Genomic DNA, 12,494 nt, shown 5'->3' with positions numbered 1-12,494 from the left:
CGACTTATAAGCGTGCGGCACGTGCGTTCGATTCTCGGCGCTTGCGGATATTTTAATAAACTGCGTTTATCTTTAGTTATCAGTAATAAGTCTTCTCTAGCCAAATTTAACAATTAGTTTAGTTTTAGAGTAACGTGCGGAGTATAGCTAAGAATTGAATGTCAATAAAGATATGAGAAAACGGGAGAAGTGTTTGTGTCAGAGGCTACAGAAAGGTGTAAAATCTTTAGATTTAACTTTGGCAAAGGAAATGTATTTTAAATTTGGATTAATATTTTCCTTGTTTGAATCAAAAATTTCTGGTAATAGATTATGGCAATGTGCTAGTTGAACCTTTTTACTATTGCAACCATAGCATCACACTTCAGAATTTAAAGTATGATCAATTTTTTTTTTTAATTTAATAATATTTGATTTGAATCATCAAAATAAGAAACAATAGCATATGCTTTTGAATTTATAGCATATGCATTTGACCGAACGCGAAAGCACCGTTTGATGCTTCAAACCAATATTTCATTGATTCTGAAGCAGTTTTTTTTCTAAGCGTTTGAGGGACTATCTAGATTCTATAAAGACCCTATTAATAGGCCCTCATTGGCTTGCCTACTGATGGCCTCGCTAGCTAAGCGTAGCGTTTCCGCTTGCGCCCTCGATAGATTGCCACTTTAGAGACTCGATATTAATGAAAAGAAATTGAGTACTGTAATCAGATCACATTGAACGATATATTGGGGCGAACACTAAAGAGAGAAGCTTTAAAATATAACTTTATTGCGTGACAAAGACTGTACTATTGAACGTTCCCAGACTAAATAAAGACACGCAATTTCCGTTTTCTATGTTCCCTGTGGAAACCAGCCTGAAACCTCATTTCAAACTAAGTCCGCAGAATGAAATTTTCAAGAAGTTGGGTCTCTCTATCACAAATCCTTTATTCTACTTCAATTCAAAGCAAATACAAGAAAATGGTTATCGGAAATTAGATTTCAAACCAAAACTATTATTATAAGATTGAGAACTTTAAAATAACCAATCACTGAGAATTAGGAATGAAAAGCAATTATAATCTATTTTTTGTATTACTTGTAATATTAGGTTTTCTTAAAATTGACCTTTATTATAGATTTTAAATTCAAGACAGAATAGATGAAGTTTGAGGGTGCAAAGTATATGTATAGTTGTTGGGTAAATATAAAATCTCTATAAGTATATTCAGTTGACGGAATTACATTGAAGTTCCGAGTTATGACCTATATTATAATTAAGGGCTCATTCAAGACCAATTTAATGTGCTATTGCCAAACTGAATGATCCGCTTAACACATTCTCATCACGCGTCTCCTGCTTCGCACTCAATTAATGTTTGTCCGAAACGCGCACTTTTCTACATTAAGTTCAATTCCATTGCATTAAATATATAACAATTGTAGATATCATTTTTACAAACTATTTTGTCAATAACCATTTTATTGTATCTTGTGACAGTTTTGCACGCAACATTTAAGAAAAATTTATTCTATTTTTTATGATTAAAACAAAAATTACGCGCTCTATCGAAAAATTATTTCGAACAAATTTGTAGATCCATTTGGTTGAATTTTTTTTGTATATTTATATTTTTCTTATCTTGCTTCCTCTTTTTCCTTTTCTCGATTGAAGAATGGAGCAAAACGTATTTTTGTTTCCATCTCACCAAAATGTAGTCTCTAAAGTTATCTATTGCCTTTTTTATATCTGTGGTATAATATTATACCACAGATATAAAAGAGGCAATAGATAACTTTAGATACTACATTTTGGTGAGATGGAAACAAAAATACGTTTCGCTCCATTTTTCAAAAGAGAAAAAGAAAAAGAGGACCAATTAACAAAGAAACACATAGCATTGCCGTATCACAAGTCTGGTAATAAGGGCTCTAAGAAAAATAGAAGGAAAAAAATTACAAATGATTGGTAAACATGCAAAAATGGTTATTTAGACTATTGACAAATTATTAACTATGAATAAAAAATTACAATAAAATTATTATTCAATTAAAAATTATAAAAAATTAAAAATTTGAAAAAGAAAATTAGATGATTATCAGTTGGATTTATATAAGAAATCAATAGCTGTTCATGCAAAGAAAAATAGTGAGTAATTGGTTAAATTAAAGCTGAATCTGGTAATACAAAATTAGTTAAATTAGTTAATTTCAAATTTTATTATTTTCTTTGTTTTCGAATTCCTCTAATTAATTAAAAAATTTAAATCTTTATTAATTTTTTAAATTAAAGAATCCAAGATTATTTTATATACTGGGCTATAATTATTTTGATCATAAATTATATTTAAACAATTATTATCATTTTTTTAAAATGAAAAACATTTCCGCTTAGTCAATTAAATTCGTTAGGTTCATGATGTAAGACAATGACATTTTCCCAATTAATTAGATGTCCAGTTTCGACCTGGACTAAAGTTCATAAACCTAATTGTCCACTTCGACCATATTTGATCATTAATAAATTCATCGACATATAAAATGGCTAATATATTTAATACCATTCTTAAAAAATCTCTGATAGTTCCAAAAACTCAAGTTAAAAATTCTTTCGAATCTAAAAATATAATTATTAAAAAAACAATTCCTTATGATAACATTATGACTTCTCTAGATGTGTCTTCTTTATTCACAAACATACCAATTGATTTAGTCATTAATAGTATTCTAAGTAGATGGACCAATATAAAAATCTACACAGATTTACATCTTAAAAATTTTGAAGAAGGAATTAAATTTCTGATGGAAAAAACGGTATTTAAATTTAATAATAATTTTTATAAACAAATACATGGAACATCCGTGGATTCTCCTCTTTCACCAGTCTTAGCCGATTTAGTTATGCAAGATTTATAATCCAATGTCATAGAAAATTAAGAACCTCACGCTCCCCCCCACTTTTGCAAAAGTGAATTTTTTTGGAGTTCCGGGTAGATTAAACATAGTTTTAGAGTTCCTAATTATTTTAAAAAATAATTGCGCCTAATATCACCAAAAAACCGGGTTTAAAAAAGAATAGCTAGCCCCCCACTTTTTGAAAAATTGACTTTTTCTTCAATTATGCTCTGGTTCCAGAAGAGTTCTGGAGTTCTTTAATACAAAAAATTGAAAATGAAAAAATTTTTTAAATTCTGGTAGATATCTCAATTTTTTCTCTAACCATCCAATACAACATAAAATTTCCATAGTTAAAACTCTTGTTGACACAGCTCGTAAATTATCTTATGAATCATTTCACAAGTCAAATATTCAATTCATTTAGAAAACTCTGTCTTTAAATAATTATCCAATGCCATTTATTCAAATACATATTAATAATAAAACTAAAACAATTAAAGATTCTCTTTCGGCACCAACGATGCAAATATAGATAGAAATTTCGTTTTTAAAGCTTTAGTTTCTATACCCTTACATGGAAAGTTATCTTTTGAAATCAGAAGAATTCTTAATGATTTTAATATAGCAACAATTTTTTGAATTGATGCAAAATTAGATAAATTTATAAAACTAGGCAAAGATTCTTTAGGCAATTTCCAACTTATTGATGTTATATACAAAATTCAATGTTTGAATTGTGAAAAGGGTTATGTTGCCCAAACTGGTAGATTACTCTCTACGAGAATCAAGGAACATCATGATAATTTTAGAGAAAATTCCAGTCATAACTAAACACCAGGTCGAAAATGGACATCTAATTGATTGGGAAAACGTCATTGTCTTACATCATGAACCTTCCACTATAATAAAATATTAATTTAGGGCCATTCAAACTTCTAAAAATAAATCTTTTAAAATCAGTCTCTACCAAGCAAAAATTACTCCCAATACCAATTATGCAAACTTCAAAAACATTACCATGCCATATTTAAGGGCTTATTTGGGGATCTCTCCATTCAAAAAATTCATAATACAACCCGTTCCATTGAAAACCTAGCCTTTAATAAATTATAAATACATCGTAAAACTGACCATACTATAAATAAAGTGTGATGTAGGGCTCTCTTAAACTTTTAATTATTGCAGTTTAATCAACTTGTTCGCTGTGCGCAGTGAGTCAAAAGTGATCTATAAACGATTATTTAATAGAATGAGTTATGCTCTCTGAATATCTATGACTCCATTTTATTGACGTGCTTTAGAAAAGTTATGTTCGCATGCTGCTTATACTTGAGTTGAAAAAAACCAAAAAGTTTTTTGAAAAGTCTCATTAACAAGTTATTTGACTACCAACTTTGAACTAATGTTTCAAAAAAGCAAGTCACTTAAACAAGTTTTCGCTTCTAGACTCACAACCTGATAGCATTAGACTTATCCAATTTGTGAGAAAAAATGTTTCTACACCTAAATTGTGAATGATAATGTTTAAGAAATGATTATTTGTGTACCTGCTGCGAGTTACAAGTGTAGTCACACAAGCACACAGTGACTCAAAGGTCAATACTTTTAACTGCAAAATCAAAATCTTTTTTTATGACACATGCATAACGAATTAAATTAGGATTAGAGCTCTACTTTTTATTTTATAGGGAGTAAAAAGTGACGTTAGAGGGGAATAATAAAAATTACACATCTATGAGCTCGCGTTTTGCAATTATCAGCACAATCACCGTAAGAACTTTAAGGAAATTTTGATTGCAGATGATATAGTGTTGCGGTAATTTATAGAAAGTTCCCATACATAAATGATCAAATTATCGTATATTGTCAAAAATTTCACAAATAACCGGAAATGTATTAAAATGTTAAAAATTTAATTTTTGCTAATTTATGGTAAGTTAACATATTTAGCTGTAAAATTATCTTAAATGACCAAAACTTTTCATAAATTTCAGGAAATTTATAGACCTTTTCAAATCGAATTTTTGACAATTTACGGTAAATAACTATAAATTACCTGTAACATTACTATAAATTACCAAAAATGTTATAAATTTCCGCAAATTTATCAAATGGTTTCAAATTGTATTTTTGGTAATTTATTGTAAATGACCATATTTACTTCAAATAAACATAAATGACCGAATATTTACATATATTTCTAAAAATTTTCAAACACTTTTAAATTTACTTTTAGGCAATTTATGATAAGTTACCATAAATTACCTGTAATATTTTCATTAATTACCGAAAATGCATCAATTTCCGGAAATTTTCCAAAAAGCTCAAAATTGAATTATGGGTAATTTATGGTAATTTTCCATATTAACATGTAACTTTACGATAAATAACCGAAAATGTCCACAAGTTTCTGGGAATTTATAAACTTTGTGAATTGAATATTTGGTGATTTATGGTGAGTTCCCATAAATTACCGTTAAAATTACCGTATGTCATTCTTCCTTCATTCGAAATCTAATATGGACTCAAATCATAACTTATTTGGAGAAATGTCTGAAATCATCCATTTGTTACAAAAAATATCATATGCGCTTAGATGGAGAGGGACTTTTTCCCCAACGTGCATAATATACAATTTCCTTGACTGTTCACAAAAAATTTAAAAAAAAATTGGAGAAGAAGTTTCGATTGGAGAAGGCAAATGAGTCAAAAACTCACAATTTTGTTTCAAAATGTGTGGCGTTTCGTTGGAATGGGTTCGCCAACCTCATCAGGCTAATTTATTAAAAAGAACACCAAATAAATATCACTTGCTTATACTGATAAATAATATAAGATTACACAGCATATTTAAAAAATATTTTACCATTAAGCATTAATAGTTCAAACATGGTTTCTGTTTAATACGTCTAAAAGAAATAAATAAAAGTACAGAGCGCATTTTGATATGATTGAACTGAAGATGTAAAGTCAACTGAAGAGACAAACCTTGCGTCGATTTATATACATTAACATAACCGCACACACGTACATACATTTCTAAATAATACTGATTTGATTTATTTCTATCTAGTAGGGAGAATGATCACAAATTTAATTTCTGTAATAAAAGAAAGTATATTTGACTGAGAAAAAAAATATCTTCTTTTTTGTTAATATTATTGGAATTGCTATTGAAGTGGATCATCTCTGCGATAAGTCTTTTTTTATAGTTATATTCACTATCGATAATTTTTAAATTATCCTAATCAAAAGAATAACTTAAATTATATTGGTGTTTTTATACAACAACTCGTTTTTATTCCTATTCTTATGTTCATTTATTAGAGTTTTTAAAGATCTTTTTGTCTCACCCACATATGATGCAGGACATTGTTTACAAGACAATTTACAAACTAAATTCGTTTCATCCCATTTTTCAGAAATATCCTTACCTAATTTTATTACAGAACTTAAACTTTTATTAATTATAGGAATCGTAGCCACATTATAACTATTTAATACTTTAGATAATTTTGTAAAGTTATTGGAAAATGGAAGACAAACCTTAAGTTGTTCTACATGTGGAAAAATCTGATTATTGTTTACTACTTTGTTGATAGAGTGATATTCAATATTGCTTATGCGAACTTTTATGTTTTTATTGATGAAAAAGATTGGATAACCATTGTTGATCAAGAACTGTTTAATTATTAAAAAATTTTTTAAGTGAAAAATTTTCTGTTGGATATGATGATTTGAACAAAAATTAATTAGTCTACGGGATGACATGGGCGTTTGGAAGCAATTAGTAATAATATGATTATTATTTCTAATCAGTGCCATATCTAAGAAATTGATACACTTATTTTGTTCTAATTCATAATTGAATTGTAAACTTTTGTTGTAAGAGTTAAAAGTTGTTATGACTAATCAATATGTTTTTCTTTAATGCATATTATTATGTCGTCGACATATCTATAGTATACAAGAGTAATGCAATCATAAATATTTTTTTAATTTCTTAAACGTGTTCTTTCCAAATCTTCGAATACAATTTCCGCAAATAACGGCGACACTGGGAAGCCAATTGGCGCACCATCATTTTGTTTATAAATATTATTATTAAAAATGAAAAACGTGTTTTCAAGAAGGAATTTCGTACAATTTATAATATTGTTGAATCAAATATTACGTTAATTATGAATACATTTAACTCTTTTTTCTAAACTTTCTAATACCATATTGCAAGGGATATTGGTGAATAACGAACTAACCCCAAGAGAAAGAAGAATCATCGTCTATATTTATATCTTTAAGTTTTTCTTTTAATTCAAAACTGTTATTTATATGTAAGCCAGCAATTTCAATGCAATTTTTTAATTCTTCATAGATTGTTTAACCAAAAAATGTGTTGGACTGTTAACAAGAGAAATAACGGGGCGCAAAGGTACACCTGGCTTATGGATTTTTGGTAAACCATAACATTTAGCTAAAACTGTGTCAGTTAAAGTAAGTTCATTATTGTGGTGTTTATATTTTAATAAAGTGTTGTCATTAAGAATTTTTTAAATTTTAGAAGTGTGTGTCTGTAGTTTTTTCAAAGGGTTTTTTTTAACAAGAATGTAAGTATATGTATCAGAAAGTAAATTGGACATTTTTAAGTTATAAGTGGATTTTCGTACACAAACAGTGAGATGGCCTTTATCAGCAATCGTAAAAAAGATGTGGGAATTATTTTTCAAAAAGGTTTTAGCCTTGTTAAGTTTTTTGGAAATTTCTCTATCTTCTTTGGATATATGAATATCTCTCTTCAAAGAGTTATTAATATTAATAGTTACTTTATCTCTGATTTCATTTTTAAGATCACTATGTTGATAGGACCATTGAAGAACTGATTCTACATTTTTGATGGTATCAATGACATTTTGTTTTGAACATGTTGGAGCAAAGTTATAATTATGTCCCCAGGAGACAAGGTCAATAACATCTGTTGGTATTTGAATGTCTGTTAAATTTTTTAACCAATGATCTCTATTTTTCTTCGGTTGGTTATGTTGATTAGCCAATAAGGACATGAATTTACATTGGGGTTTAATGTTGCAACTTTTATAAATAGAATTAAATTTTTGCAGAGATAAGTCAAAAAACTTTTCTTTTATATGATCATTAACACTTCTGAATTTAAAAAAATCGTAATGACAACAATTTATTGAAATATAAACACCACAATAATGAACTTTCTTTAACTGACACAGTTTTAGCTAAATGTTATGGTTTACCAAAAGTCCATAAGCCAGATGTACCTTTGCGACCCATTATTTCTCTTGTTAACAGTCCAACAAATTTCTTGGCAAAAACTATTATTGAAGAATTAAAAAATTGCATTGAAATTCCTGCCTCACATATTAATAACAGTTTTGAATTAAAAGAAATCTTAAAGATATAAATATAGACGATGATCATGTTCTTCTTTCTCTTGATGTTAGTTCGTTATTCACCAATATCCCTTGCAACATGGTATTAGAAAGTTTAGAAAAAAGAGTTAAATTTATTCATAATCAATGTAATATTCCATTTAACGATATTATAAATTCTACGAAATTCCTTTTTGAAAACACGTTTTTCATTTTTAATAATAATATTTATAAACAAATTGATGGTACACCAATAAGCTCCCAGATTTCACCGTTTTTTGCGGACATTGTAATGGACGATTTGGAAACAACATATTTAAGAAATTTAAAAAATATTTATGATTGCATTCCTCTTTTATACTATAGATATGTCGACGACATAATAATATGAATTAAAGAAAAACATATTGATTAGTCATAACAACTTTTAACTCTTACAACAAAAGTTTACAATTCAATTATGAATTAGAACAAAATAAGTGTACCAATTTCTTGAATATGACACTGATTAGAAATAATAATCATATTATTACTAATTGGTACTAAACGCCAATGTCATAGTTATAATATTGCTACGATTCCTATAATTAATAAAAGTTTAAGTACTGTTATAAAATTAGGTAATGATATTTCTGAAAAATGGGATGAAGCGAATTTAGTTTATAAATTTTCTTATAAACAGTGTCCTGCATCATATGTGGGTGAGACAAAAAGATCTTTAAGAGCTGATATAAATGAACATAAGAATAGGAATAAAAACGAGTTGGTTGTATACAAACACCAATATAATTTGAGTCATTCTTTTGATTGGGATAATGTAAAAATTATCGATCGTAAATCTAACTATAAAAAACGACTTACCTCAGAGATGATCCAGATCAATAGCAATTCCAATAATATTGACAAAAAAGAAGATATTTTTACTCTCAGTCAAATATACTTTCCTTTATTACAGAAATTAAAATTGTGATCATTCTACCTAATAGATAGAAAAAAAATCAAATCAGTATTATTTAGAAATGTATGTGTATGTGTGTGTGGTTATGTAAACGTATATAAATTGACGCAAGGTTTGTCTCTTCAGTTGACTTTACATAGTCGTTAGTTCAATCATAACAAAATGTGCTTTGTACTTTTATTGATTTCTTTTAAACGTGTTAAACAGAAACCTTCTTTTAACTATTGATTCTTAGTGGTAAAATATTTTTTAAATGTGCTGTGTAATCTTATATTATTCATCCGTATAAGCAAGTGATATTTATTTGGTGTTCTTTTTAATAAATTAGTCTGATGAGTTTGGCGAACCCATGCCAACGAAGCACTGCACATCTTGACAAAAAAATTTTGAGTTTTTGACTCATTTGCCTTCTCCAATCGAAACTTTTTCTCCAAACAAGGTATTATAAGAATTATTGATAAAAATTGGCTTTCACATATTTCTTCAGAAGTTAATGCCGAATTTAAAAAAAAATTGAAAATCGATGCAAAATTGTGACCTAAAGGTTATTTTGTACGTCGCTTTTTCATTTTGCTCCACTGTGAACCGCTAGAAATACGTAAAAACAAAACTTTTTCTGTATCGCCGTCAATATGTATATACATGTGCGTCTGCAAAATAAATAGAATTGCTTAATATTATTAACAAAGATTAGCTTTTATGGCAGTCAGAATGAACCTATTTGTCAAAACAGGAGTATACTCGACGTTATAAACCGCTCGTCTTTGAGTCATACCAATTCGAATCATGATATAAATACATGTCTTCAAGACATAGAAACTCTACTTCAAGGCATAAATTGAAGTCTGACTCCGTTTCAAAAATTAAACATCCTCAAGTAGAACTTTTCGAGTTCAGCATGTCTTGATTAAAATCAATTCAAGTTGAAACCAAGTCGAACATTTTTTGTTCAGGAAGATTCCTAAAGACAAGAGTTAACACTTGAAATTGGAATCAAGGGGTTCCTTTCTGATTAAACCAGTAGCCTTACCAGTAATTTTATCCTCAAGTTCCTTCTGAGTTCCTAGGGGAGTCTGCGGAAGTATTTTTCCTTCTCTGTTTGCAAGTGACGTTGACATCGAGGGCAAAAGTATTCCAATAAGAATAGTTGAAAGCTTTCAGATTGGACTCAAACAAACTTTCATACCTGTATTATAAACGATTATCTATAAAATTTTAAAGTTTTAATTTACAGTTACTTGGGCTCTTTATTAAAATATCATCTTCCAACTCTATTTCAAAATATGCAAATTATTGTAACAGTATTCTTTTTACACTCAGAGAGAAGATTGAGTTGATTGAATCAATTTATCAGTTTAAAAAATCAAATTTTCAATATAAATAAACAAATTTTCAACTTAAAATGGAAGTCACGTTTTCATTTGAAAAAAATAAAATAAATTTCATCAGCTTAAATAAACCTTTGGTTATATTTAGAAACACACAAAGAAATAATTTGTCCCATTGAAATAAATTATTTATTTGAGCATGTTTAGTTGATTTAAACAAAAAAATGTTTTAAGCGAAATATATCATTTATTAGAAAATGATTTCGTTAAAGTAACGAGATAATTTTGCTGATTTATCCAAACACTTTCATTAACTACACTAAACATATGGAAAGTCAGTTTGCGTCACCAAAAGTGTTGGAAAGATCGTGCACCGTGTCGAGAGTTTATGAAAAAAATTAGTAATACGAATACGCGGACATTCATAGTATCAAACTTATAGCAAAACTGTGCTCTGCAACAATATGCAGAACATTTTAAATGTTATTACAGCTTTTGATTTACAGGGTGCAGTTGAGTTCTCCGGTGCAGGCAATCTAACCTCGAAATTCATAATGACCATCTCTGATGAAAGAATCCCAAACAAGTGTACAGAAAAAGCCCTTCCGTCTGGTGAAAGTTAGGTTTTCTGATTTTGCAGGTGATGCTTATCAAAAGCTTTAATTCATCAGAAAAGATCTTTCTATAAATTTTGTACTACCGTTGATCCGAAGATTGTTTATCCAACCAAAATATTTGGTTTTATCAAAGAAAATATTTATAATCAACCAAACTTTAATCACAAAAAAATTTTGTTGAATCTACCAAACATTTGATTGACCATATAGCAAAGTACATATTTGTTTGATCCAATGACATTTTTGTTGAATCAACCAAACTGTTTTCTGAGTGTAGTATTATATGCAGTATTGTATTATTATATATTATACAGTATTATTTTTAGGTTAATGTCGGAAACAGTTTTACAAGAATAACCAGAATATTGTATCTGTTATCTTGCAGTTTTTATCGTAACTTTTTGCGAAACTAACCTGGTGTCAGAATTCCTTCAAGAAAATGGAAGTATGAGACATAATGGTTTAACCCCACGTTAATTATATTTCTAACCTATTTTATATTGAAATAATATAGTTTCGGCCTAAATAATAATATATTTTGTGCATGAAAGAAAATTGGCAAGTACGACTGAGGTACATATTATTGCGGAATTAAATTTTATTTGTTTACGAGCATGTAAATCATAAATTGATAATTGTAGGTTAAATATCTCTCAAATAAATAACTTTTTAATTTTAAAAATGTATTTCTTGGCCAGCTATTTTCTGTAACGTATAATTTAACCACAAAAGAAAGCCTCGATCACCACAAATCAATATCCACTTTAAAAAACTCTCTTTTTCGGCTTTAAATAAAACTGTATTCGGTCCAGGGGTTTTGTCTTTATATTTTTCTTTACAGCAGGCTTTTATTGTTTATTCTGCTATTAAATTTTTTCGTGATACAGCTGCAAAAGTTTCTCCTTTCATAATCTCTTTCACGACAAGCATCACATTTTCTTGTACGTGCGAAAATGTTTTTCAAGATTTATTTTTATTTTCTGACTTTCTCCTTAGTGCTTCTTTTTCACTTTTTTTTGCCGTCACCATAGTTCAAGAATAAACTATATTAAAATAATTAACCTATCATTTAAAAATGTCTGGCATGTCTTGAACAAAAAACTTAAAGAAAGGTTAGGTTTATATGTTTACATCACCACAGTGTTATATTGAAAAAGGCTCAAATGAGTTTTTAAAAATATGTGATATCTCTAACGAGATATCACGTACCTTTATTTCGTTGGTTACAGAGTAAAGTCAAGATTAGAACTAAACTAGTGGCCCTGAAGCCCTCAAATATATAGGGCTGCTTATCTAATCGAAGGAGGAAG

At 28.5% G+C, this 12,494-nt stretch overlaps 1 protein-coding gene across 5 annotated transcripts in view; it reads left to right on the top strand.

The window, feature by feature from the left end:
- LOC117175525 (gonadotropin-releasing hormone receptor) overlaps window positions 1-12,494 on the top strand; it is a 355,246-nt gene that overhangs the window by 43,064 nt on the left and 299,688 nt on the right. The window lies entirely within an intron of this gene.

Source organism: Belonocnema kinseyi, chromosome 1 (genome assembly GCF_010883055.1).
Source record: "Belonocnema kinseyi isolate 2016_QV_RU_SX_M_011 chromosome 1, B_treatae_v1, whole genome shotgun sequence".
Taxonomy (NCBI): domain Eukaryota; kingdom Metazoa; phylum Arthropoda; class Insecta; order Hymenoptera; family Cynipidae; genus Belonocnema; species Belonocnema kinseyi.
This window is presented reverse-complemented; position numbering and strand designations above follow the sequence as displayed.